The following is a 15,834-nucleotide window of genomic DNA, read 5'->3' as shown; positions in this document are numbered from 1 at the left end:
GCTGCCTTGACTCTGCCCTTTATACATGTGCGTTCAGATTAACAATAAGACAAGCCATGGTTGAGTTTATTGAGTTAATAATCAGCATCTTAGTACCTCTGATCCGGAGCGATAGTGTTATGAAAATCGCTACAGTTGAACTGGTCTGGTTTTTAGCTGCTCAATCTCATTGTTTCAAAGAAAAGGGATTGATTTTTATAACGAAATGAAACGAAAACAATATTATATTGATACATTGTTGTAAAAAAAAATCCAAAAGAAACGAAAATGAACTAAAGAAAATAACTTTCACACACACATTAAAACAGTGCGATTGGTTGAAAGCTGATAATTAGCCATGTGCTTGCTGATTGGCCGAAACCAAGAACAAAGCCGCGTGAATGGCCAATCGCCATGTGTTAACGGCCGACATGTAAATCAGCTGTTTCGATGGACGTTATATGAATAGAGATGTTAATGTGGTACTTTGCACATAGGCTACTTTCTGTAACTGGAAGAAAAACAGCCAGCTGGAAGAATGTGTTGCCTAAATCTTTTACTGTGTGGGAGATCTCCACCAACGTAGCCGGGGAGAAAGCAAGTGGGACCGTTCTGCCCAGTCTCTGAGCAGCGCACGTTTCACAGATAAGCTTCATAACGGGAGTAGCCTAATGTCAGTAGTTTCTGTTTAAAACATGCTGTTTCAACCGCCCCTCCTCTGTGTCTCAAACGACCCACATAGGTGGGACGTTTGAGACAAATAACAACATACGTTTAAAGTTATAAAACAGCGCGATCATCCAACATATGTGTTAAATTATAGCCTATGTAACTAAGAGAATAGACATGTGAGTTGTTGATCACATGATAAAAAATGTTTGTTTACATAACGTCACCTGCCCTAATGTGCGTGTCCCTTCTTTTGTCTCTAGTATATTTCCCACAACTTTAGAACAAAGAACTGACTCATGCCAGATTTTTTTTCTCTAGCTTTATTTAAAATATACAGCAGCTTTATATTAGGCTACAGTCACCAGCAGGCACACAAACAGCATCCCCAGGACAGGATATCGATTACGGTCACATGCCAGTCGCTCCTCCCTTCAGTTCTATAACTTTCTCAATGATCGATGTACTTATTACAGACGCTGATGGTCAGCTTCTCCATCCAAAATGTCTGGATCGCTGCTTCCAACTCCTCCCTGTTAGTTGGTTTCGCCTCAGAGCGGTTTATGTTTATTTAGAAGAAGAGTAAGTTATTTAGAGCGGTTTATTTAGAAGAAGTCTGATTATGACTGCTGCTCTGGATCAGATTATTTGCTCATAATTCGGGTTATTTTCAAACAGTGGCCAAACAACAGATCAATTAATTATTATAGACTATATTTTCCATTTTTGCTAAGCGGTTTGTTCTGAATTAAATAAAAGCCTGTCCCATACAGCCGCGTGTGTTACGCCGTGTTTTGTTGATGCTATCATCTTTGCCTTGCGCAGATGATCCTTCATAATTAAAAATAAAAAGTCCAGGCCGGCTGCATGGCTGACGGTGTCACCACTCTCATTATCACTGGCTGTTTGTGTTGTCTGTCAAAAAATGGATGAATGAAACGACTTTGTATCGGCCGCGTCTTCTATCGAGGGAAAGTTATTTATCCTATGTTTTATCGCCCAGCCCCAAAGTGACAAAGACCCGTTCATTCACAAGAAATCATCCAGCTGCACTCTCAAACAAGGTGCGGAGTGAGAAATCTGCGGCACTACTGCACAGTACTGTAGTTGGCTCATTTTAAAAACACATTTTGGAGATGACGAGACAGATGACCGAAAAAAGAGAGTGAGACGTGGGCTATAGTCTACTGTAGCTGCCGTCGTTACATTTTGTCATTGAAAAACGAGGCTACTATATTATTTACTGTCTGCAGCTAGTTCTCCTTTCATCCTCTTGTATTCTGTATCATGAACAGCGCCACTCCTAATCGCGGCTATCAGGCTGTCAGCATTGTCCCCAAAACGTCTGAGCAGTATTTAGTACGGTGCTGCCACCTAGAGGAAAACAGTTGTGGTGAAAAGACACGCGTTCACGCGATCCTGCAGTGCAGGAAAAACCCCGCAATTTTGAAACAGTAACATCTGTACTTCCGGCCCCTAAAACGTGAGAATTTACAAAAAATCTGTAATTTTCAGGCTCCCTAGGTTGAAATCCATGTTGTTTTATGAGCTGTCCCCTCAGTTGTCTTCCAGTGATGTAACTAGGTTTCAAGTTTGCATAATACCACCCCATACCTGGTACCGGTAGAAGGGGTGGGGCGGGGCAAGCAGTGGTTCATTTGCATTTAAAGGGACAGGCACTGAAACCAGCCGTTCTGAACAGGGCTGTTTTGAGAGGATGAAAAGAGCTGTGATGTTTGATCCTTGAGGTATTTTGACCGAAGCATGTCACAGACATGTCTTTAAGACACCTGGGAACTATTTTAATTTGTGGAAAAGGGGCATAGTATGTCTCCTTTAAAATGTCCACACCGCTCATCCCCGTGAACAAATTAACAAGTCAACACATCCACTTTAACCCGATTTATAAATGGTCCACACTCTGCTGCTTTATTCTTATTTACATCTTGTTGATGTTAATAATATGTAAATGTATTTACTAACAGTATAAAATCATGCATGTGGAAAAGGGATAATCTGCAGTGTGTGTTATTATAGGAACTCTTAAGGCTCTGCTGGGATCTGATGCACTGAAAAACATTAAGTCCCCATAACAAATGATGTGTCCTTGATGTTCTTTCTCTGTTTGCCTCATTACTATACCACACTAAGCTCCGCTCAGTGCACACTGAATGGACTGTGTCCTTAAGATGTGTCATTTTTTTTTGTAATACTTGTTTTTATATAGGCCTAAACGTGTGCCTTTGTTCGGACACATGGCACCCAGGTCTGGTCATGGTTGTCATTTGTATGTAAGGCATGATGTGCCTGGAGTGTCCATGTGAGTGGATGAGAAACTGTTTGTGTTTGTGCCAGCATCACTTAGAGCCTTCTATCCAAAACAATTGAATTGCTTTGATATTTACCAGGATAACAGAGATTTGCTTTAGAGACTTTTAATTTCTGAATTCTCATTTCCTGACCAACTGACATACTCTGTACCTTACCAAAACATGCAAACACTCTGTTCCTTATACTTGTCATACTTGCTGTAGCATATTTTGTAAAATCCTCCTGTTTATATATGCAACACACATAATTCAAATCTTGTCTTTCCATTCTTAAACATGTGTGTGTGTTTATGTTTGTATTCGGATGTGTGCTTGCATGCATTCACTGTCGTGCATTCACAAGTGTAATTTTATGACAGCAAGTTCATTAATTTATCTTGTGCTACAAGTTGAGATATGAAAACTCTAAGACACAAAGAGACAGAGCTGAATGACAGGCCTGCGGTTTAATTGCGCTCTGTGTAAGCCAAACCAGCGTGCAGTGAAGCATACTGATACAGACCTAATGGAACTAATGACTTTGTTTTTGTTGAGCTACTTCAAGCAGAAACATCACTCTTGCTGTTAAATCAGTTTTAGGTGAAACATACACAGCAGGGATATGGACAGACAGGGAAATGATGCTGCATTGGGATAAAGAGACATTTAGGTTTCTGGATCAATGTAAAGTAAATATTCAATTTTATTTGTATAACACACATTATCTGTTTATAAAGGCTCTCACTCAGTCATTCTCCTTTCTGTTGACAGTGCTTTACTACCATGTCAGGCATCGGCGTGTAGTCATGTATGTAATCTCTCATTTTAATGGAGGATATATCATCATTCTGTGATGAAGCACTCAACATGCAACAGTGAAACCCGAGTTGAAAGAGTGCGCTGTTGGATAATGTCAGGGGGGGGGGATGGCTCAGTGCTAATAAGCCAAGAGACATCCTAAGTTTGTGCCAAGAGTGCTATTGATTTCATCACTTGTAGAGTTGAAGAGGAGAGAGGGATACTTTAGCTCTCCTGAACAAGGAAAGTAATTGGGTGAACTGACCTTGCAGAGATCAGGGAGAGAGAAAGAGGCAGAGCCAGACAGAGAGTGACTGAGACAGTGAGGTGAGAGAGTGAAAGTGATCCTGAGAAAAAGGAAAGATGGAGAGAGTGGGAGGGAAAGAGACGGAGACAGATTGATGCATGAGTCTTATAGTAATGACGTTCATATTTTCTGTAACTCACCTTGAGCTTAACAGGCTCAAAATACCTCCACCATGTTTGTAATGTGCATAGTGAAGTGAAACAGTGTTTTTCTTCTTTATTGATTCTGTCTGACAATTAGCAGAGGTTTTGTTGACGAACCACAACCTGCAACTGAATCACTGCATTTTGATGTTTATAAAGGCTGAAACAGTTTTTTTTATTTAATCAAATATTTGTTGGATTATTTATGATCACTTTTGCGTCTCCAAAAACACCTTCCCTCTCTGTCTTGGGAGTTTTTGCATCAAACGCATTGTCAAAAGTTGTCAATTCCCAATATTCATCACTATTTATCATGATGCACCTGTTCTCTCCACAACACACCTATTACCCTTCTATTATAAAAGTTGTCTTAAGTGTACTACTGTGATTTTAGCAACTCATAAAGGCTCTTTGTGCTTAAATTGCTTCAGAGTGAAAATAACATCAAGTGTATCCTTGAATATAATAAAATGGAAATGTACTTACTGGTATTTAATGATGACTGAGTGGGGAATTCAGATAAATACAATCTACCTGTCATCAATCTCAGAAAAAATTAATTCCTACCTTAGATGATAAAAAAAAAATCTCACCTGAAGGTTCATTTAGTAGCTCTACTGGAACTTTAGGTCCCGTCACATGATCAGCTGATTAGGTCCAGTTTTGTATTGCAGATATTATTATTTATTTATTTATTTTTAAACAATAATTTGTATTTTTGTTGAATATATCTGAATCATGTTTTTGCGTAGTGCAGCACAGTGATGCAGAGTCGCCTCACAGCAAAAAAGGTTTGAAACCTGTCCTGTCGGCAGCCAGGATCTTTCTGTTATCGCTTTCAGACAGACACGGTTCTGGTTCTGGCTCTGATTCCATCCTGGAGTCTCAGAACCGTGGTGCTTTGTGGCGAACCAGCCCGTGTTCACACCAGTTTAAGTGAGACCAAAGTGGGAGTACGTTACTCCGTGTTAGTCAGACGGATGTAAACACAACAGCAGCAACACTTTTTGCTGTCTCAATAATCCTTATCAGTTTTTAAGTTTATGAATTATTTGGTCAGATGCCTTGGTCACCTCTTCTGCAAGTTCAGCATACAACCTGTTCTTTCTTGTGTTGCTTTCTAGCTTTTCTTGAAATTCTGTAGACACCCAAATCGCCACCAGACATTTAGTTTCTTCAGCAGAGTTCTGCAAATTCTTATTCTCCAGATTGTCAGTTGCTGCCTTCTCCTCAAGAAGAGACACCCTCTGATGATGTCACCGTTCGCAAGGAAAAAACTGTTGAGAACTGACTTTTCAGGTTTCGGTTTGATAGCGCCAGTCGGTTCAAAATTGGACTCGGGAACCGGAACCAACACGGAGGGAGCCCTGCCGGTGTGTAACCCTTATGAGTGGAGAGATGTGGGTCTCCCAGCATATCATTAAGTTAACTGGTTAATTAATCGCTCCAGATTTTACATAATGTAAATCACCCATTTATACTCTGAATGTTAGCAGTGGAAAACTAAATCCTGTGTCATTTTTTGTGGTTAACGAATATTTCAATACATTTTCAACTTTGGTTTGTGTTTGTGACAGGTTATCTTTCCTCTGACCTGTTGTCTGTTTCTAAGGTAACCGTGCAAACATAGGCACAGTCCTCTCTGGACTGCAGCCTACAGTGTGTTGACCCATAGTGCTGTTCTATAACAAGCAGAAGCAAGAAAACAAGAGATTTTTAATTCACTTGTATACAAGGAGCTACAAGAACTAATGATTGTCTCTACACACACACACACACACACACACACACACACACACACACACACACACACACACACACACACACACACTGAGAAGCGTCCTGTGTGCAAAGAAAACACAACAAATAAATGTTCACTTTGGTCCCAGCTCAGTCATTCATTTCACAGTATTTGCACAGAGACCAATTTCCTTTTATGTTATCTGGCTCGTCTGTTGTAGTCACAGTGTGAATGGTTTTAAGTTGGGGGGGTGTTTTCGTTTCCAAGTCCGACCGGGAAAAAACATTTAAAACCACAGACTGGCAGCCTGCACTCACAGTGTGAAAAGAACTACTACATCTCAAAACTGGGTCATACTTTATTTTACTTAAGTGTGACCTGCTGCCAGTATCACCTGCTATTGGTCGTCCTCAGAGTTGGAATAATGAAGCAGGTGGATCACACAGAGCCTCGAGGTTGGAGATGAAAAGTAATTCAAAACAAATAGCTCTGAGGCAACAGTATGATATTTCTTCCTCCCACCTTCCCTTTGAAATCCCATTTCAGTCTTTTATAGCCGATAAACTTCCACGCTTCCTTCTGTCTGTGTTTATGTTTTCATGTCTTTTCCCTGTCTTAATCGTGCTTCCCTCACCACCAAACCGTTTTCCTGTTCCTTCTCCCTCCAAACCGTTAAACTTCTGCTGTCACAGTTCCCCTGTGTTTGCTGCAGAGACAGTCCAAGCAAAAGATTTAATTTGGCAGGCTGTATACCTCACAGCACACGGCTGCAGATAAAGAAAACATTATTTTAAAGGAGGTAGCGCAACACAGAAACAAGGCCCCTTGGGTCGGTGGGAGACTGTGTGGCTGATATTGATCGACAGAAGCAGATCGTCATACGGACATACGGTAATTTCCTCACGGTTATCTGATACTGTATGTCACATGTGTGTTCTTTCTATATTCAGGCCTTATCTTTATTTTTATATCCCTTACACTTCCCATCCATATGTGATGTAGTTAAGCATCATTAATTCAGGGAGGTAATTCAATACAAATTCAATTCCATCTAGATGTTTATAGATTAATGAAAACTGCAGCAGATATTCCAGTACAGTGATCAGTAATGTCTCCCAGGTTTCCTCCCGTGTGCATGCGAGCTGTCTCTGTTTATCCATCACCGAGGTGCGGGCCGTACATGAGATATATAGCCCACTAACACGCTCAGGCAAACGGCTGGGTTCCATTACTATTCCATTATCCCTCGTCTTTTTCCTCGGGGGCCAGCAAAGGCATCTCTTGCCTGCAGGATTATAAACTGCATTGTAGAGGAAACCGCGCAGGGCCCGGCTTCATGCGAGGCCACCTGTGGCTCCGGCGCACACGCTAGATTTTTCTATCGCCTCCATCGAGAGGCTGCACAAGACCAGATCATGCAGAACCAGTGTGCCATCGCAGGCACTTTGAGCTGCAGGATTATCTTGTGTAATCCTTGGAGAGCGGGAAAGGGAGGGAGTGGGAGGGGGGCGGGGTGAAGCGAGGAAGACTTTGCGACACATGTTATATCGTACGCCTCGACTCTGTCTAGGAATTCACTATCCCGTGCACGCCACGCTCACAGGCACAGTGTCATACACATTTCTGCAGAGCATGCCCTCTTTTGTTCTCACTGTTTCGTTTTATACACACACACACACACACACACACACACACACACACACACACACACACACACACACACACACACACACACCTATGCAGGGAAAAACTGAAGGGCTGTGCAAGTGTTCTTCTAGTGTGACACGAGCAAACATGAGACACTAGAGTTATTATATAATATTATTGACATGACTCACTATTGCCTTCAGTCACCTCCATTGACAGTTGATGTGATTGTGTTTTTTCACACCTTTTTTTGTGTTACTCTGTGAATATATCCTCACTTCCGTCCATGAATGATGAATGTTTAAACAGCTTGTTTACAGCAAGTTTAATGACTTCATCCACAGCTGCAAAACAGTCATTTATCATGTTTATTAGAAATGCCACTTCCACTTCCTCTCTTTTTCTTTCTCTCTCACGTCTTCTTTTAATCTCATTAATCCTCTCCATCATTCTTGAAGACTTGATCTTGTGCATTAAAGGTTGAGTCTGGAGTTTTTAGCCCAAAAATAAATGCTAGATTTATACAAATGAAATCCGTCTTAATCATCACCTATGGGTCCTGTGTGGTGGTGACTGTGTCTGCAGCGCCCCCTCCCCACGCCTGTATTTTGGTCTTTTGCTTTGATTTGTTTTGCACGGGGACGTTTCTGTGTGGAGAGCGAGAGAGTCTGTGTTTCCTCTCCAGCCAATGACAGAGCTCAGGTGAAGCTACGTGCAGAAGAGTAGGAGGGTTCAAGGGCTGGTAGCCCAGCTAGCTCTCCCTGATGCTAACGAGTGCTAGCACGTCTCTCTCTCTCTCAGCAGCAGCAGTCAGGACCGCAAAGAAAAAGAAATACAGTCTGAGTGAAGCGCTGGAGCCGCGGACTGATTCCTGACCGTCACTGACAACTAAAGCCTTGAGTGGTAACAAGTATGAGGACCATTGTGGTGAGCTACTGTAGGTCGATGCTAACTTCAGCTAGCAGTAGCAGTTAGCATCCGCAGCTAACACCCTCTTCCCAGCTCACTACAACGGCATAACAACATAACACCGGAGGCTCCCGTTGTTGGTGACGGTCGGCTATCGACCCACGGCTCCAGCGCTTCACTCGGACTGTATTTCCTTTCCTTTACGGTCCTACTGCTGCTGTCAGGGGCAGGAGGCTACACAGTTAAGCCCGAGAGGAGGGGCCCAGTTTAAATGTTTTGTTTACGAACTGCAACGAACAAAACTCCAGACTCTACCTTTAAACCAACGACAGTGTCGTCCCAAACCACACGAGCCATAGCACAGTCTCCCTCTGCCTCCTCCAGTAATTATTTGTTAATCTCAGGATCAACACTAACACACCTGCAGATCAATGTAGCGCGCACACACACACACACACACACACACACACACACACACACACACACACACACACACACACACACACACACACACACACACACACGCACACACACGCACAGAGTTATGGACACTATAGAGCCAATAAAACAGATTATCTATGACCCAATCAATTGTGAGCCTGTGTGGAAAATCAATCATCACCTGTCCACGCTGAAGATTGTTGTTTCATGTGGTCACTGTTAATGAGACCTGACCTTTGACCCCCCCACACCTGAGTAATGGATGGCTTAAGGCCTCCTCAGAAAATGAAATGATGGTCATTTATCAATATGAGGAGGTCAAACAATCAACAAATTCACCTCCTTCCTACCAGTCTGTCCACTGCTCTGTTGTTTATTCACCTTCAACTAGAATGCTTGTAACAAACAGCTGACAGTAAAAAACCTAAGTGTGTGTGCATCTACGGTTTCATTGTGGCTACAAATATTAGAATCAGCACGGCTGTAAAGTTTTCTCTGTGGTTCTCGTCTTCTCCATCAGCCAGGCATTACCCAAGCTTAGTTGTTCAGGATTTGTACTGACAGTGAGAGGGTTTGTGTCTGTGTTAGTGTTGAGAAGCGTGTGCAACTCGCAGATATTCAGCCATGTGAGAGTAAGAGTGTGTTACTGTGTGTGCAGGCACCCCAGGATTGTTCCTGGTTACAGTTGTTTACTGAAGAGTCAAATTAATTAAGGAGGTTAACAGGCTAATACTGTAAGTGCAGGTTGCTTCACTGAGGATGTTTTTATATCATTTGTCTGGACCTGACACTGCGTGGAGCTGCCCTTTTACAGGAGATTAACCTTGTCAGATGAGTTCTCATCTAAATACTCAGTTTTGGTTTTGCAGAGGGTGGTGTCTCTTCTTGCGATAAGGATTTGTCTGAGGATTTGGGCGTTTCATCATCTCATTTTTTATCATATTTGTTGATGTCTTCTTGTCCATATGACTTTTCTCCACCCTTGGTATTCCTTCTGGCTTTGTGCCGGTCACACGACACTGATATCTTCGGACAATGAGCTGCTCTATACAGATGGCTCTATTGGACATTACATGGACTTGATAGTTGATATGTTAAAAGTCCAAGTCAGACATTTGCATTCTCACATACAGCTCAATTGGGTAATGCCTAGATAGTAGGGCTGCACTTTATTACACGTTATTAATATCTGTGCTAGACTGTAAAAACTCCCAGGTCCAAAAAGCAGAGAGATGAAATTACAAAGCAATACTAATGAAAAGAGATTCAAATAATGGAGATATGAATTGCATATGATTTTCCTTTGTGCATTGAATTTACTGCACTACTGTGGAGCTAAGATAAGCACACAATAACATCACAGTAAATATGTAAAATGTATTTATTTTTATATTTGCTAATATCCAATGTCGTAGCACTTCTAAACAAAGGGAGTTCTTCTAGGGATGGGGTGATCTATCATGTAAACAGGATTAATATGCCACAGCTGATCAGATGTTTATGGTTCTCAACAGCTTATAATCTAATTGAACACAGCGCTTGACAGTGATAGATAATATTGATGGGAAATAGAGATATATTACCTTTGTGGCATAAACTGTGAAGACATCTTTGCTGTGAAATGAAAGCTCCCATGAGCAATAGGTTTTACTAGCAACAATATTGACAGTATAAAAGAATTATGTGGCTTAAATAAGAAACAAGTGCAGACCTCACGGGCACCAAATCACGCCATAAACTTCTCAATAAAACTGGTTTTCACATGGGAGCTTTGTTTTCAGTGTGAGGACGTGTCTCTGTTGTTTATGCTGTAGGTCTCTGTGTGCAGCACCCTGACCTGCTGAACCATCTGTGGCTCTGAATGGCTTTTCTGAGCGGCTCATTCGTGGTTAGCTAATGCTAATAACGAAATCATGACGCAGAAAATTGTGCTCACGTTGTCATTTCTCTTCCCTGGAGGCTCCAGGGTGGAATAATGTGACATTTCAGACTATATCGCCATTGACACACCTGCCCTGCTGACTGCTGCACCCTCTGTGGACCTGGCAATGCATACTTCATTTGAGTGGAAAGGGCAAGTGGAATGAGGCGATTGTTATTCATACTACTTTTTGCATAATATTCATGACTTCATTATTCATGGAGTCAGTTCTTCATGTATAATGTGGTACGTATGGTGCATGCCAGCAGAATGCAGGTGTGCCATCCAGTTGAGCAGTGTACCTGCCTCACAGGCAATTTTTGGGTCAAATTCTCCTTGGGTTAGGGTTACGGGGTGTGTGTGTGTGTGTGTGTGTGTGTGTGTGTGTGTGTGTGTGTGTGTGTGTGTGTGTGTGTGTGTGTGTGTGTGCATGTGTGTGTGTGTAGAGTCCTGGTTATTTTTTCACTTGTTTGAAACCATATTTTATATACTATATTTCCTATATACTGAATGTTTTATTATTGTTGTTATTATTATTATTATTATTATTATTATTATTATTATTATTATTATTATTATTATTATTATTATTATTATTATTATTATTATTATTATTATTATTATTATTATTTATTAAAATGTGTCATGGTGTGGCCCATTTTTCTGTTGTAACAAACTCAGAACTCACATATTTTTCTCTGTTTAACCACTCTCCAAGTGCATGCTGGGATAAGAAATTTCCACAACCCAATATAGCATAGCAACACTACACTGATGAAAAAAACAAAAAAACAATAACAGACATCCATGTAAAAATATGTCAGTGGGACAAGTGGCATGAATATCCAATCTTACAACACAAGATATATCCACATGACTATAACATCATTCATAATACATGTGTGTTATAGTTAGACACTAGGTTAGTAAAAGCTTATCATTTGGTTTAGTACAGAAAGAAAAGAAGGAAAGTTATTCACCTAAAACCATAATCACTTTAGCTTTACCTACAGTGCTTTTGTTGCATAAGTCTAACTACAGGTGGGGACTCAGGTGTCTGCTATGATAGTCACACATCGGTCCTATGGAACATCTTTGTTGTTGTAGTAATTTATTGTTATAGCTGCAAACTGTGCACAGAATAGAGATGGAAATAATACACCATTTCTTCTTCATTTGTTTCTGGAGCCATTATCGTGCTCATCCTCCATGCATGTCCAATAGGAGAATTATGTGGATGGAAGTCATTTCAGGACTAAGATGAAACAGCTGTGTGGTCGTTTCTGCACAAAACTGGCATTTTAGAATTTTAACCAGGCAAAGCGTTTAGAAACATCTCCTGTAATCTTCAACACATCTCTTCTCCCCAGCATAGCAGATGCAGCAAATAACCCTGAAAGATGTACGCTTTCTGAGAGAAAGCAACATGTTGTTAATATGAAGAATTCTAATAAACACATATCAATTTGAAATCTAATGATTTGGGCTGCTACAGTCTCATTTCTGTGTGACAGTTTAGCCACTGTTTCCCCATTATCTAGCAGATAACATTACTGGCTGTTACAGTGAACAAAAATGAGTCCAGGACAAAGGCACATCTCCCTCAAAGTCACACACGTACAAATAAAACAAAGGATACAAATACGCATACATTTTTGTTTTTCACTTTGAATTTTCTGACTGTAAAAAAAGATGCCTGTCAAACCTGAACCATCTCCTCCGCTCTGTTTGCTTTGTCTTAGGAAATCATTTTTCATTTTTTTGCATCATTCTGTTACTGACAAAGGGGAATGGTGTCAGGGGGATGAGATGGATGGATAGAGTGGAATAGAAAACAGAAGAGGGGAATGAACTCCTGACCCTCAGGGTAAGGCTAGATGGAAGCAGCTCAACCAGAAACCATGAGAAAGACATTTCTAAATGCAATTCTCTGATGAAATATAAATCTGCTTGTGTCAAAGGAAAAAGTGTCCTTGGGAAAGATATAGTTACTTTTGCATTTTACATATTTTAGCCATTCTAGCAGAGTGACTTTGGTCTTTAGTCAACACCGTACTTCAGTATTCTGAAAAATACCAAAATGATGACATTTGTGGCCTCCAGAGGATGAAGTCTATGATTTTGTTCAATCTAGTGCTGAAACGATTCCTCGAGTAATTCGAGTACCTCGATTACAAAAAATGGTCCGAGGATTTTTATCTGCCTCGAAGAATCGTTAATTTAATTGTAGTTCAAGCGGCCGCATGGACTACTTTCAATGTGGCACAACGTGCGCCGCGATGACGACGGGAGGGGCGACGGTGGCGACAACACAGCAGAACAATCCTGCCTAGGAGCTATCCATGGTTAGGCTACTTAACCAAAGTCTCTTGAAATATCAAACAAAGAAAAGGACTATGGACTGTGGAAGCTTGAATGGCCAAAATACAGAAGTTATCATGACGTGAACCATATGTTGCGGTGTAAAAAAAAGAAAGGAGGAGGAGGAGGAGGAAGCGGACGTGGGTGTTTGACTGAGGGAGCGGGAAAATGGCAGAGGCAAGGAGAAATAGCGATGACGCACGTCTTCCATGTTGCAGCATCTCCGCAGAAAACATTTTTGATATCTTGAAAGTAATTTAATTTTATTTATTTTTATTTGTGTTTTATTTATTTTTATTTATGTTAGCAGTCGCCTCTTTGGTAATGTTTCAAGACCAGAAAATACTTGCTTGTGAATTTAAGAAATAAAAACAGTTGATTCTACAAAAGGAAACCAATTGGTCATTCATTATTAAGTGAAATATGTTATTTTCTCTTGTGTATTCATAATTTCTCTTTAACCAAGCAAAAATACGTTTTATCCGATTACTCGATTAATCGATGTAATTTTCAGTAGAGTACTCGATTACTAAAATATTCGATAGCTGCAGCCCTAGTTCAATCCCTGACTTTTCGTCTGCTACCCTGTAGAACTACCACGAGTTTGACATTTTTGACCACCTCCAGAACCGAACCATATCTCAAAGGCTATTGGATGGGTCCATATTTTGTACAAGCACTCAGAGTCCCCAGAGGATGAAGTCTGCTTATCTTGATTAACTCCTAACCTTTTCTGCCATGATTCCCAGCAGCAAGAACTTTTTGTTGAGAAATTGATCTCAACACGCAGTTGAGATGGATTGGCCATATAAAAGTACAGAACAAAACACTTTGATATTCATGGTCCCCAAAGTGAATCCTGATGACTTTGATTGTCCATTGTCTTTTCCTTTGTGACAGCATTTTTTTTTCTTAATTGTTATTATTTAAAAACTGATTATCTAAATTTTGTTGGGGTTTGCACCAAACAATTATGTCCCTTTACATCAGGGTTGTCTCAATTCTTTCTGACTCAATTACACAAGGGGCAAAAATTAAAAGTATGTCACGGGCCAAGCATGAAAACTGTACTGTGATTTCAGAAGAGGAGTAAAAAAATACCAGAACAAAACACATAGGCTATATTTAACATGGTTTTTCTCCTGTGTCATTTTGTCCATGCCTGACAATCCTTGTCTTGTTTGGAGTTTGGTCCTGAGCTGAGTGGAGCTGTGCATCAGTGAGACGATAATGTGCTGATTGGTTGTCAACGCTTGTCAGTCTATTGCTTGGTCATGACTGTACAGTAGCTTTTGCAGTGTATTATGGGATTTGTAGTGTGAGTAATGTGAGCGCTATCCTGGCGGGCTGTTAATAATAGAAATATAAAATTTTCTCATGAGCCACATTAAATTGTATCGCAGGCTGGATCTGGCCCCTGGGTCTTGAGTTTGACGTGTGCTTTACATCTTAAAGGGATAGTTCAACATTTTGGCAAATTGACCCATTGCCATAATCCCTATAGTTTTAGGAGTAGGTTTGTTACCTTTAAGTGTCGGCGCAAGCTATTTTTAGAACGGCAGAGCAGAGCCACAAGCTGCTCAGAGCTACGCTACGGAGGCTCATGGGATTCCTTGGTTTCCCTCATCAAACTCGTCAAATACACAATCCAACAACTCCAAAACGCTCTGGTGGAAAAGTTGTGACCTGCACATTCACCACAATATGAGATAATAACGGAACGTTACGAGACGGAGTTGTTTTCGAGGTAAATTCATGCAAAACCGCTGATGCACGTTCCCGTCGGGGGCAGTTTTTCGGCAAGCAGTCTCTGCATTTGCCTCGACAACAACTCCGTCTCGTCTTTGTGCTGCTTAGAAAATGTAAGCATGCGAAACTAAGATGATGAACATGATGAACGTTAGGCCTGGTGAACATCAGCATGCTTGCATTCTCATTGAACAAATGTGAACATGCTGACTCAATGCTTTTAAAGCCTAACACAAAAATGCAAGCTGAAAGGAGAACACATTTGGAGCTATTAATAAATAATTGCTCCTTATTCACTCCCTTTATCAGTCTTTCCACTCTTTCAAAATGTATTCCTGGTAGAGCTCCAACTTAGGACCAACTTGTGAATGCTTAAAGTATGGGGTGAAAATAATAGAGCTGACCATTTGGTGGCACTGTTACGCCAGGTTCACACCGGACGCGGAAGCGCCGCGAAGCGAAGCGGCCGCGGAAATCGCGCGCGAGCCGCGTCCCTCCAGTTCACACCAGACGCTGATTTCTCCGCGGCGGTCGCGAGCGCCTCTGCTCCTCAGCTGTTGTTCACTCACATTCAGAGCTGTGTTTTTTACATCATGGATAAGTAAATAACCTCATATAATTATAACACCATGTGCTGTGGGTCAAACAACTCCCTGTACTTCACTTCCAAGATTAATTTCACGTCGTCCTTCACTTTACAACAACTCGTCTCTGCCTCTCTCTCTCTCTCTCTCTCTCTCTCTCTCTCTCTCTCTCTCTTTCCCTGTTTGTTTGTGTGTTTTGACCCCCCCCTCCTCCCTCCTGCAGCCAGCCCACTCCGTGTCTCCCTATCCTGTGTGTGTGTTTTCATCTCTCTTGCT

Source organism: Trachurus trachurus, assembly GCF_905171665.1.
Source record: "Trachurus trachurus genome assembly, chromosome: 1".
Classification (NCBI taxonomy): Eukaryota; Metazoa; Chordata; class Actinopteri; order Carangiformes; family Carangidae; genus Trachurus; species Trachurus trachurus.
Note: the sequence above shows the minus strand (reverse complement) of the source record.